This window comes from Somniosus microcephalus, unplaced genomic scaffold (genome assembly GCF_052327205.1).
Source record: "Somniosus microcephalus isolate GS21.2 unplaced genomic scaffold, FLI_Smic_1.0 unresolved_chr6, whole genome shotgun sequence".
Classification (NCBI taxonomy): Eukaryota; Metazoa; Chordata; class Chondrichthyes; order Squaliformes; family Somniosidae; genus Somniosus; species Somniosus microcephalus.
Genome location: NW_028225184.1, coordinates 49,298,840 through 49,313,038, shown reverse-complemented (window position 1 = coordinate 49,313,038; position 14,199 = coordinate 49,298,840).

Below are 14,199 nucleotides of genomic sequence, written 5' to 3'. Positions count from 1 at the left end.
CAAACTCCTTGGCCAAAGCTACTGAATTTCGGCGAAGTGGCCTACACTTTCCGGCGGGCGCTAACTTTACCGCCCACCCGACTTTACCGCCCCAAAAGTGGCTAGACTGAATTTCTAGGCCAAACAAGCAGAATACAAATCAAACAGAAAATGCTGGAAACACTCAGCAGGTCAGGCAGCGTCTGTGGGGAGAGGGAGAAACATGGTTAACGTTTCAGTTCGATGACCTGTCGTCACAACCTTGCCAGAATCTGACAAAAGGTCATCGAGCTGAATTAACTCTGTTTCGCTCTCTCTCTCCACAGAAGCTGCCTGACCTGTTGAGTGTTTGCAGCATTTCCTGTTTTAATTTCAGATTTCCAACATCCACAGTATTTGGCTTTCGATGCAGAATAGAAAGCCTAATTCTGTAGGCCGCACCATGAAAGATAAGAAACTGAAAAGTGTTTTTTTTACTTTTAAACTGCCAAACAAAGCAGAGCAATGAGGGAAATCAACTTGATTTCATTGCTGACAGTGTTGTGTGGAAATTTTAAGACTGGCCTGTGTGTGTGTGTGAGAGAGAGAGAGAGACGGAGAGCAAGAGCTGGTGTGTATGCAGGGATTGTCTGTGGTCAAGTTACCTGCCGTGTGCATTGGTACTGCATCTCATGTCTGTTAAAGCAGAAAGTGTACGCCATTAGATCACACTGATTTAATTCCAGACCGCACTGCTGTGGGATCTTACTCTGCCTTTCTTTCAAGACTTGTAAAAATCAAAGCAACATATATACAACAGGCCAAATGATGTTTTGCTGGACTGGACTTTATCGGGGAATGTTTGTGGGAAGTGTCACAGCATATTCTGCTTTGGGACGTTGCTCTCCCTTTAATTCCCAACCCAGACAAGACAAGACTTTTGTAAAAACAAAGTATATATATATTATATTTATTTCATTGCTTTTTCAGAATAATCCATTTGATGTTTTTTTGGACTGGGCTCTATTGGGGAATGTTTCTGGAGTGTTTTCAGAGCAAATGCTACTGTGGGATCTTTCCATTCATTATATTCCACTCCACTCAAATCACAGAATACATTTCATTTACAGAAGTAAAGTCCATATGTTATTATTATTATCTATTCTTGATAGTATTTGCTACTCCACATCTCAGCTCATAACATCACAGAACTGAGAGTTAACGTCTCCATACAGAACGAAGCGCTCGATGCTGTAACCCAGTTCGGCCACCTGCTTCCCCCAGTGTCTCTATACCTCAAATCAATCTTAGAAAGAACTAGCACCTCGGAAGCTCACTTAGTTCAAAGGACACAGTGGAATAAGGAGATGGAATCAGAAATCCAAAAGATGGGGGAACGGAAGTGGTATGAATCAGTCTACAATGTTAGCCAAACTCCTTGGTTAAGGCTGCTAACCCTTGCTCTCAGTAGTAGCGAAAGGATCCACAATGACATTCCTGGTAGGCTAACTACGGCACCTAATCAAATGGATGGGGAGACGGGCCAATAAATTAGAATAAGCTAGAATAGTTAAGAGCAAGTTGTGAGAAGTCAATAAGGATATTTCCTTCTCAAAGAAGGGAATTGTAATAAACAGCTATTAGATTCATGGATGAAGTTTGACTCTTAGAACAGAAATTAAAACTACAGTCAGGAACAGATGGGGGAAGAGTCAGCAAGGCAAATTATCACACACCAAAATGATAAGACGGTCGTAAAATGCAAGGAAACAGGGAGGATAGCGCCTTGACTAGATTCAGGCTCATGTGGATCAATGCTGGCTCAGGCCCAGCACCTAGACTAGATTCAGCCTCTGAGGTGGATCAGTGCTGGCTCAGGGCCAACACTTTGACTAGATTCATCTCTGATGTTGATCAATGCTGGCTCAGGTCTAACACCTTGACTATATTCAGCCTTTGAGGTGGATCAATGCTGCCTCAGGTCTAACACCTTGTCTAGATTCAGCCTCTGAGGTGGATCAATGCTGGCTCAGGCCTAACACCTTGACTAGATTCAGCCTCTGAGGTGGATCAATGCTGGCTCAGGCCCAACATCTTGATTAGATTCAGCCTCTGAGGTGGATCAATGCTGGCTCAGGCCCAACATCTTGATTAGATTCAGCCTCTGAGGTGGATCAATGCAGGCTCAGACCTAACTCCTTGACTAGATTAGGCCTCTGAGGTGGATCAATGCTGGCTCAGGCCTAACAACTTGAATAGATTCAGCCTCTGAGGTGGATCAATTCTGGCTCAGGCCTAACACCTTGACTGGATTCAGCCTCTGAAGTGGATCAATGCTGGCTCAGGCCCAACATCTTGAATAGATTCAGCCTCTGAGGTGGATCAATGCTGGCTCAGGCCTAACACCTTGATTTGATTCAGCCTCTGAGGTGGATCAATGCTGGCTCAGGCACAACACCTTGACTAGATTCAGCCTCTAAGGTGGATCAATGCTGGCTCAGGCACAACACCTTGACTAGATTCAGCCTCAGAGGTGGATCAATGCTGGCTCAGGCCTAACAGCTTGACTGAGTTCAGCCTCTGTGATGGATCAATGCTGGCTCAGGCCCAACACTTTGACTCGATTCAGCCTCTAAGGTGGATCAATGCTGCATCAGGCCTAACACCTTGACTAGATTCAGCCACTGAGGTGGATCAATGCTGGCTCAGTTCTAACACCTTGACTCGATTCAGCCTCTGAGGTGCATCAATGCTGCATCAGGCCTAACACCTTGACTAGATTCAGACTCTGAGGTGGATCAATGCTGGCTCAGGCCCATCACCTAGACTAGATTCAGCCTCAGAGGGAATCAATGCTGGATCAGGCACAAAACATTGACCAGTTTCAGCCTCTGAGGTGGTTCAATGCTGGCTCGGACCCAACACCTTGACCAGTTTCAGCCTCTGAGGTGGATCAATGCTGGCTCAGGCCTAACACCTTGACTAGATTCAGCCTCTGAGGTGGATCAATGCTGTCTCAGGCCCAGCACCTTGACTAGATTCCGCCTCTAAGGTGGATCAATGCTGGATCAGGCCCAACACCTTGACGAGATACAGCCTCTGAAGTGGATCAATGCTGGCTCAGGCCTAACACCTTGACTAGATTCAGCCTCTGAGGTGGGTCAATGCTGGCTCAGGCCTAACACCTTGATAAGATTCAGACTCTGAAGTGGATCAATGCTGGCTCAGGCCTAACAGCTTGACTAAATTCAGCCTCTGTGATGGATCAATGCTCGCTCAGGCCCAACACTTTGACTCGATTCAGCCTCTGAGGAGGATCAATGCCGGCTCAGTTCTAACACCTTGACTAGACTCAGCCTCTGAGGTGAATCAATGCTGGCTCAGGCCCAACACCTTGACTAGATTCAGACTCTGAGGTGGATCAATGCTGGCTCAGGTCTAACACCTTGTCTGGATTCAGCCTCTGATGTGGATCAATGCTGGCTCAGGCCCAACACCTTGACTAGATTCAGCCTCTGAGGTGGATCAATGCTGGCTCAGACCTAACATCTTGACTAGATACAGCCTCTGAGGTGGATCAATGCTGGCTCAGGCCCAACACCTTGTCCAGATTCAGCCTCTGAGGTGGATCAATGCTGGCTCAGACACAACATCTTGATTAGATTCTGCCTCTGAGGTGGATCAATGCTGGCTCAGGCCCAACATCTTGATTAGATTCAGCCTCTGAGGTGGATCAATGCCGGCTCAGGCCCAACACCTTGACCAGATTCTGCCTCTGAGGTGGATCAATGCTGGCTCAGGCCTAACTCCTTGATTAGATTCAGCCTCTGAGGATGATCAATGCAGGCTCAGGCCTAACACCTTGACTAGATTCAGCCTCTGAGGTGGATCAATGCTGGCTCAGGCCTAACTCCTTGACTAGATTCAGCCTCTGAGGTGGATCAATGCTGGCTCGGGCCTAACACCTTGAATATGTTCAGCCTCTGACGTGAATCAATGCCAGCACAGGCCCAACAACTTGACTGGATTCAGCCTCTGAGATGGATCAATGATGGCTCAGGACTAACACCTTGAATATGTTCAGCCTCTGACGTGAATCAATGCTAGCACAGGCCCAACAACTTGACTAGATTCAGCCACTGAGGAGGATCAATGCTGGCTCAGACCTAACACCTGGACTAGATTCAGCCTCTGACGTGATTCATTGCTAGCACAGGCCCAACACCTTGACTAGATTCAGCCTCTGAGGTGGATCAATGCTGGCTCAGGCCTAACACCATGACTAGGTTCAGCATCTGAGGTGGATCAATGCTGGCTCAGGCCCAACACCTTGACTAGATTCAGCCTCTGAGGTGAATCAATGCTGGCTCAGGCCTTTCACCTTGACTAGATTCAGCCTCTGAGGTGGATCAATGCTGGCTCAGGCCGAACACCTTGACTACATTCAGCCTCTGAGGTGGATCAGTGCTGTCTCAGGCGTAACACCTTGACTTGATTCAGCCTCTGAGGTGGATCAATGCTGGCTCAGGCCCAACTCCTTGACTAGATTGAGCCTCTGATGTGGAGCAATGCTGGCACTGTTCTAACACCTTGACTAGATTCAGCCTCTGAGGTGGATCAATGCCTGCTGAGGCCTAAAACCTTGACTAGATTCAGCCTCTGAGGTGGATCAATGCTGGCCCAGGCCTAACACATTGACTAGATTCAGCCTCTGAGGTGGATCAATGCTGGCTCAGGCCTTACACCTTGACGAGATTCAGCCTCTGAGGTGGATCAATGCCTGCTGAGGCCTAAAACCTTGACTAGATTCAGCCTCTGAGGGGGATCAATGCTGGCTCAGGCCCAACACCTTGACGAGATTCAGCCTCTGAGGTGGATCAATGCTGGCTCAGGCCCAACACCTTGACTAGTTTCAGCCTCTGACGTGGACCAATGCTGGCTCTGATCTAACACCTAGACTAGATTCAGCCTCTGAGGTGGATCATTGCTGGCTCAGGCCTAACACATTGACTAGATTCAGCCTCTGAGGTGGATCATTGCTGGCTCAGGCCTAACACCTTGACCAGATTCAGCCTCTGACGTGGATGAATGCCGGCTCAGGCCCAACACCTTGACGAGATTCAGCCTCTGAGGTGCTTCAATGCCGACTCAGGCCTAACACCTTGACTATTGTAATGAAATCTGTTTGTCTTGATCCTGTATTCATTTTGCACTGATGTATATTACTCTCCCCCACTGTGTATAGTTTCTCTTCATCTTTCCCGACTAACCTGGGAGGTTCCAGGTCTTGGCTCTTGCCTCCGCCCCTGACTTCTCTTACATAAAGATCCCAGGATCTGTATGACTCATTCCCGTGAACCAGTCGGCGTGTTGAGATGTTAGCTCTGATCTTAGTGATTAAAAGCCAACTTGTTTAAGTCTATAACTTCTAGTTTTCTGGTTATTGAAGGCCCATCAATTTTAATCACTAACGAATACTAGGATGGATCGACTCCTAAAACCAGAGCGTCTGGACTTGGATCAACATTCTGCTGAAGCATCAAATCAATTTGGACACTGGCTCAAATGCTTCAAACACTTCGCGGGGGCCTCATCCACTAGCGAGGTAGATAAATTGAGTCTACTGATTACTCGCGTAAGTCATCGAATATATTCATTCATCCGGGATGCCACCTCTTACATGGAGGCCATCACTATCCTGAAGGCCCAAAACCAGAGGCCGGTAAACGAAGTGTACGCCAGACATCTGCTGGCTACACGCAAGCAGCGACCTGAGGAAACAATGGACGATTTCTTACAGGGTCTAAAGGACCTGGTCCTGGACTGTAACTGCAAGGCCGTGATGGCCAACGCGTACTCTGATGAATTGTTCCATGATTCCTTCATCACGGGTCTCAAATCGAATTATGTCCGGCAGAGACTGCTGGAGAAGGAGGTCCTGGACTTAAAAAAGGCAGTGGCCACTGCGCGATCGCTGGACGTGCCCCAAAAAAACTCTGACTCTTATTCTTCTGGCCATGCGGCCCTCACCACCTCGTGCGCGCCGAGGGGGCTGCCATCTTGGAATCAGCCACCTTCCCCATCCAGGTCTCAGACCAGCTCTACGCCGCTGGAGTCCTCACACAGAGGTTCACCCAGGAGTCCTACGACAGCGGCAATGTCTCGAGGCCCGAAATGCTACTTCTGCGGCCAGGCCAAGCACTCCAGACAATGATGCCCAGCGAAGTACGCTACATGCTTCAAATGTTAGAAAAAGTGGCATTTTAGCAAAGTCTGCAGGGGGAATCCGATTTCCAACTCCGTCACCGCCTCGTACGTGCCGTGCGGGCCGCCATTTTGGGATCCGCCCTCTTTTCCTGACTCAACGGCCGCCCAGGGCCCAACAGTGGCTTCGATCACAGTGGATCAATCCAGGCCACACCCGTTGACAAAATCCATGATGGACATAGAGGTAAACGGGAATTTAACGAAATGTTTAATTGACTGTGGGAGTACCGAGAGTTTTATCCACCCTAGCCTGGTACGGCAGCACTCATTAACGGTAACCCCTACACAGAGCAGAATTGCTATGGCTGCTAATCCCCACACTTCGGGCATTTTGGGCTACCGTGTGGTAACACTAACTGTAAAAGGCACGGACTACAAGAATTTAAAACTCCTCGTGATGCCAAAACTCTGTGTTAATGTAATCTTGGTGCTGGGCTTCCAGTGCCACCACGAAAGTGTCACGGTAGCAAATGGCGGGTCCCAGCCGCCACTCACAGTCTGTGGCATATCAACCTTAAAATCAGCCCGCCCTTTTTATTCGCTAATCTTGCTCCGAACTGTAGGCCCATAGCGACCAAAAGTAGATGGTACAGTCTGGAAGACAGACACTTTATCAAGGTGGAAGTGGACAGACTCCTGCAGGAAGGCATTATTGAATGCAGTACCAGCCCGTGGCGTGCCCAAGTAGTCATAGTTAAAAATAGCGAAAAGAAACGGTTGGTAATTGACTACAGCCAGGCTGTTAATATTTATACTCAGCTAGATGCCTACCCTTTACCCCGCATGTCAGAAATGGTCAACCAGATTGCGCAATACCGAGTCTTCTCGACTATCGACCTCGAATCCGCGTATCACCAGCTCCCCCTTAGAGCGGAGGACCGCCCATACACCACCTTCGAGGCGAACGGGCGCCTCTACCATTTTCTCTGAGTGCCCTTCGGGGTAACAAATGTGGTCTCGGTCTTCCAACGTGACATGGACCGCATGGTTGACGAGAATAAACTACAAGCTACCTACCCCTATCTGGACAATGTCACTATCTGCGGGCACAACCAGCAAGACCACGATCTAAATCTTGCGAGATTTTTAAAAACTGCCCTAAAGCTGAGTCTAACCAACAACGAAGACAAATGTTTCTTTAACACAACCCGTCTCTGCATCCTCGGCTGTGCGGTGGAAGATGGGGCAATTGGACCGGACCCTGACCGATTACACCCCCTAAAGGAACTGCCCCTGCCACACAATCCCAAAGCTTTAAAAAGGTGCCTGGGACTTTTTTTGTATTATGCCCAATGGGTGCCTAATTACTCTAATAAGGCCCGACCCCTCATTAAATCGACGTCCGTCCCACTATCAGCTGAAGCTCGGGAGGCTTTCACCAGTATTAAACAGGACGTTGAAAGGGCTGCAGTGTGTGCAGTGGACGAATGCATTCCCTTTCAAGTCGAAAGTGATGCGTCAGACTTTGCCTTAGCTGCGACCCTCAATCCGGCTGAGAGACCTGTGGCCTTCTTCTCCCAAAACCTTCAGGGACCTGAAATCAGGCACTCTTCTGTCGAGAAGGAGGCACAGGCTATAGTGGAGGCAGTGCAGCACTGGAGACACGACCTAGCCGGCATACATTTCACGCTGCACATCGACCAGCGGTCGGTGGCTTTCATGTTTAATAACAAACAAAGGGGGAAAATCAAGAATGACAAAATACTCAGGTGGAGGATCGAACTATCCACGTTCGACTATGATATTATGTACAGGCCGGGAGCCCTTAATGAACCCCCAGACGCCCTATCGCGGGGAATGTGTGCCAGCATTCATACGGACAAATTACAGGGTCTCCACAATGACCTCTGTCACCCAGGGGGACCCGACTATACCATTTTATAAAGTCCCGCAATCTGCCCCACTCCATCGAGGAGGTCAGGTCAATGACCAGAGCCAGCCGCATCTGTGTGGAATGCAAGCCTCATTCCTACAGGCCTGACCGTGCACACCTTATCAGAGCCACACGGCCATTCGAGCGCCTAACTCTGGACTTCAAGGGACCCCTTCCCTCTGCCGACAGTAACGTATACTTCCTCAATATCATTGATGAATATTCCCGCTTCCCCTTCACCATTCCCTGCCCAGACATGACCAGTGCCACGGTCATCAACTGTCTCTGTAATCTATTCTGCATGTTTGGCATGCCAAACTACATATACAGCGATAGGGGGACGTCATTCATGAGTGACGAGCTGCGCCAGTTCTTGCTCTCGAAGAGGATAGCCACTAGCAGAACCATTAGCTACAACCCCGGGGTAAGGGGCAATTGGAAAGGGAGAATGCTACTGTTTGGAAGGGTGTCACATTAGCCTTAAAGTCAAAAGGCCTTCCGACCTCCCGCTGGCAGGAAGTCCTCCCAGACGTGCTCCACTCCATAAGGTCTCTGTTATGTACTGCCACTAACTCTACCCCTCACGAAAAGATGTTCGTTTTCCCCCGGAAATCCACCTCGGGCATATCTGTACCGGCGTGGCTGACGTCTCTGGGGACAGTACTATTGTGGAAGCACGTGAGAGGCCATAAAATGGACCCCCTTTTGGAAAAGGTACAGCTCCTCCATGCAAACCCTCAGTACGCCTATATCGAATACTCTGACGGGCGAGAGGACACTGTTTCCATAAAAGACCTCTCTCCCTTGGGGAGCGGAGAGAATGATGGGAGACTACCCGATGAAGATCTACACTACAAAGAGACAGGACGCCCAGAGGCATCAATACCCAACTTTAACCTGGGGGACACTGCAGATAACCTGGAAGACACTGCGGAGGCCCGGACAGCGGAGGAACCAGAATCCACTCCCCTAGATGCACCCCAACCGGCTTTGCGCCGATCACTGAGAACTGCAAAACCTCCTGACAGACTCACTTATACCAACTTTTAAGAAACATCACCCCGATGGACTAAATCTATAGAAGGGGTAAATGTAATGAAATCTGTTTGTCTTGATCCTGTATTCGTTTTGCACTCATGTATTTTACCCTCCCCCACTGTGTATAGTTTCACTTCCTCTTTCCAACCTGGCAGTTTCCAGGTCTTGGCTCTTGTCTCCGCACCTGACTTCTCTTACATAAAGATCCCAGGATCTGTATGACTCATTCCTGTGAACCAGTCGGCATGTTGAGATGTTAGCTCTGATCTTAGTGATTAAAAGCCAACTTGTTTAAGTCTATAACTTCTAGTTTTGTGGTTATTTAAGGCCCATCAACTATGTTAAGCCTCTGAGGTGGATCAATGCTGACTCAGGCCCAAAACCTTGTCTAGATTCAGCCTCTGAAGTGTATCAATGCTTTCTCAGGCCCAACACCTTGACTAGATTCAGCCTCTGAGGTGGATCAATGCTGGCTCAGGCCGAACACCTAGACCAGATTCAGCCTCTGAGGTGCATCAATGCTTGCTCAGGCCTAACACCTTGACTAGATTCAGCCTCTGAGGTGGATCAATGCTTGCTCAGGCCTAACACCTTGACCAGATTCAGCCTCTGAGGTGGATGAATGTCGGCTCAGGCCCAACACCTTGACTAGATTCAGCCTCTGAGGTGGATCAATGCTGGCTCAGTCCGAACAACTTGACTAGATTCAGCCTCTGAGGTGGATCAATGCTGGCTCAGGCCTAACACCTTTACAAGATTCAGCCTCTGAGGTGGATCAATGCTGGCTCAGGCACAACACCTTTACAAGATTCAGCCTCTGAGGTGGATCAATGCTGGCTCAGGCCCAACACCTTTACAAGATTCAGCCTCTGAGGTGGATCAATGCTGGCTCAGGCCCAACATCTTGACTAGATTCAGCCTCTGAGGTGGAGCAATGCTGGCTCAGGCCCAACACCTTGGCTAGATTCAACCTCTGAGGTGGATCAATGCTGGCTCAGGCCCAACACATTGACTAGATTCAGTCTCTGAGGTGGATCCATGCTGGCTCAGGCCCAACACCTTGTGGTAAACCATTGTTATTGTTTTCATTGTTGTTCACTTTTGTTCACTACTTTTATCGTTATTGCACATTGTTACCTCTTGCTACTCACTGTTTACCAATGCATGCCTCAGCTATCTCCGCCTACATGACCTGGTATAAAGGTGGCTGCCCGGCAGCCCACTTCCTTCTTGGAACCAGTCGTCCACGAGAGGCATCCTCTGTTCTTTAGTTAATAAAAACCTTTTCATTACTTTCCTAATTCGTCGCCTTTTATGGAGTAATTGATAAGCGTATCACTCCTTGACTAGATTCAGCCTCTGAGGTGGGTCAATGCTGGCTCTGTCCTAACAACTTGACTATGTTAAGCCTCTGAGTTGGATCAATGCTGGCTGAGCCACAACACCTTAACAAGATTCATCCTCTGAGGTGGATCAATGCTGGCTCAGGACCAACACCTTGAATAGATTCAGCCTCTGAGTTGGATCAATGCTGGCTGAGCCACACCACCTTGACAAGATTCAGCCTCTGAGGTGGATCAATGCTGGCACAGGCCCAACACCTTGACTAGATTCAGCCTCTGAGGTGGATCTATGCTGGCTCAGGACCAACACCTTGAATAGATTCAGTCTCTGAGGTGGATCAATTCTGTATCAGGTCTAACACATTGATTAGATTCTGCCTCTGAGGTGGATCAATGCTGGCACAGGCCTAACACCTTGATTAGATTCAGCCTCTGTGTTGGATCAATGCTGGCTCAGGCCTAACACCTTGACTAAGTTCAGCCTCTGAGGTGGATCAATGCAGGCTCAGGCCCAACACCTTGACTAGATTCAGCCTCTGAGGTGGATCAATGCTGGCTCAGGCCTAAATCCTTGACTAGATTCAGCCTCTGAGGTGGATCAAAGCTGGCTCAGGCCCAACTTCTTGACTAGATTCAGCCTCTGAGGTGGATCAATGCTGGATCAGGAATAACACCTTGCCTAGATTTAGCCTCTGAGATGGATCAAAGCTGGCTCAGGCCTAACACCTTGACTAGATTCAGCCTCTGAGGTGTATCAATGTTGGCTGAGGCCTAACACCTTGACGAGATTCAGCCTCTGAGGTGGATCAATGCTGGCTCACGTCTAACACCTTGACTATGTTAAACCTCAGAGGTGGATCAATGCTGGCTCAGGCCTAACACCTCGACGATGTTAAGCCTCTGAGGTGTGTCAATGCTGGCTCAGGCCCAACAGCTTGACTAGATTCAGCCTCTGAGGTGGATCAATGCTGGCTCATGCCTAACACATTGACTAGATTCAGCCTCTGAGGTGGATCAATGCTGCCTCAGGCCCAACACCTTGACGAGATTCAGCCTCTGAGGTGGATCAATGCCGACTCAGACCTAACACCTTGACTATGTTAAGTCTCTGAGATGGATTAATGCTGGCTCAGGCCCAACACCTTGACTAGATTCAGCCTCTGAAGAGGATCAATGCTGGCTCAGGCCCAACACCTTGACAAGATTTAGCCTCGGAGGTGGATCAATGCTGGCTCAGGTCTAACACATTCACACTATTCAGCATCTGAGGTGGATCAATGCTGGATCAGGCCTAACACCGTGACTAGATTCTGCCTCTGCTGTGGATAAATGCTGGCTAAGGCCTAACACCTTGACACTATTCAGCCTATGAGGTGGATCAATGCTGGCTCAGGCCCAACACCTTGCCTAGATTCAGCCTCTGAGGTGGGTCAATGCTGGCTCAGGCCCAACACCTTGGCTAGATTCAGTCTCTGAGGTGGACCAATGCTGACTCAGGCCCAACACCTTGACAAGATTCAGCCTCTGAGATGGATCAATGCTGGATCAGGCTTAATATCTTGCCTAGATTCAGCCTCTGACGAGGATCAATGCGGGTTCAGGCCCAACACCTTGAATAGATTCAGCCTCTGAGGTGGTTGAATGCCGGCTCAGGCCTAACACCTTGACTAGATTCAGCCTCTGAGTTGGATCAATGCTGGCTCAGGCCCAACACCTTGACAAGATTCATCCTCTGATCTGGATCAATGCTGGTTCAGGCCTTACACCTTGGCTAGATTCAGCCTCTGAGGTGGATCAATGCTGGCTCAGGCCCAACACCTTGACTAGATTCATCCTCTGAGGTGGATCAATGCTGGTTCAGACCTTACACCTTGGCTAGATTCAGCCTCTGAGGTGGATCAATGCTGGCTCAGGCCTTACACCTTGGCTAGATTCAGTCTCTGAGGTGGATCAATGCTGGCTCAGGCCCAACACCTTGACTAGATTCAGCCTCTGAGGTGGATCAATGCTGGCTCAGGCCTAACACCTTGACTAGATTCAGCCTCTGAGGTGGATCAATGCTGGCTCAGGCCTAACACCTTGACTAGATTCAGACTCTGAAGCGGATCAATGCTGGCTCAGGCCTAACACCTTGATTGGATTCAGCCTCTGAGGGGGATCAATGCTGAATGAGGCCTAACACCTTGCCTAGATTCAGCCTCTGTGTTGGATCAATGCTGGATCAGGCCTAACACCTTGACTAGATTCAGCCTCTGTGGTGGATGAATGCTGTATCAGGCCCAACTTCTTGAATAGATTCAGCCTCTGAGGTGGATCAATGTTGGATCAGTACTAACACCATGACTAGATTCAGACTCTGAGGTGGATCAATGCTGGCTCAGGCCCAACACCTTGCCTAGATTCAGCCTCTGAGTTGGAACAATGCTGGCTCAGGCCTAACACCTTGACTAGATTCAGCCTTGGAGGTGGATCAATGCTGGCTCAGGTCTAACACCTTGGCTAGATTCAGCCTCTGAGTTGGATCAATGCTGGCTCAAGCACAACACCTTGACTAGATTAGCCTCTGAGGTGGATCAATGCTGGCTCAGGCCTAACACCTTGACTAGATTCAGCCTCTGAGGTGGATCAATGCTGGCTCAGGTCGAACACATTGATACTATTCAGCCTCTGAGGTGGATCAATGCTGGATCAGGACTAACACCTTGTCTAGATTCTGCATCTGAGGTGGAACAATGCTGGCTCAGGCCCAACACCTTGCCTAGATTCAGCCTTGGAGGTGGATCAATGCTGGCTCAGGTCTAACACCTTGGCTAGATTCAGCCTCTGAGTTGGATCAATGCTGGCTCAGGCCCAACACCTTGACTAGATTCAGCCTCTGAGGTGGATCAATGCTGGCTCAGGCCTAACTCCTTGACAAGATTCTGCCTCTGAGGTGGATCAATGCTAGCTCAGACGTAACAGCTTTACAAGTTTCAGCCTCGGAGGTGGACCAATACTGTCTCAGGCCCAACAACTTGAAATGAGACCACATCTTGAGTATTGTGTGCAGTCTTGGTCGACTTATCTGAGGAAGGTTGTTCTTGCCATGGAAGTATTTCAGCGAAGATTCACCAGGTTGATACCTGGGATGGCAGGAATGACGTATGAGGAGAGATTGGGTCGATTGGACTAGTACTCGCTGGAGTTTAGAAGAAGGAGAGGTGATCTCATTGAAACTTATAAAATTCTACCAGGAATGGACAGACTAGATGCAGGAAGGATGTTCCCGATAGTCGGGGAGTCCAGAACCAGGGGACACAGTCTAAGGATAAAGGGTAGGCCATTTAGGACAGAAATGAGGAGGAATTTCTTCACCCAGAGAGTGGTGAACCTCTACCACAGAAGGCGGTGGAGGCCATTTCATGAAATATATTCAAGAAGGTGTTGGATATATTTCTTAAGTCTAAAGGGATCAAAGGGTAAGGGGAGAAAGCAGGGACAGGGTACTGAATTTGGATGATCAGCCTTGATCGCATTGAATGGTGGAGCAGGCTCGATGGGCCGACAGGCCTACTCCTGCTCCTATCTTCTATGTTTCAAAGTCCCCGATCACCAGCCCCAAGGGAGGGCAGCCTGGGTAAGAGCGGCTCACTACAATATCATCCCCAGTGAGCCCAATGTGGAAAGAATGTGAGTGAGTGTGTGAATGTCCTCGACCGCTGGTCCCGTGGCCCAGGGGAG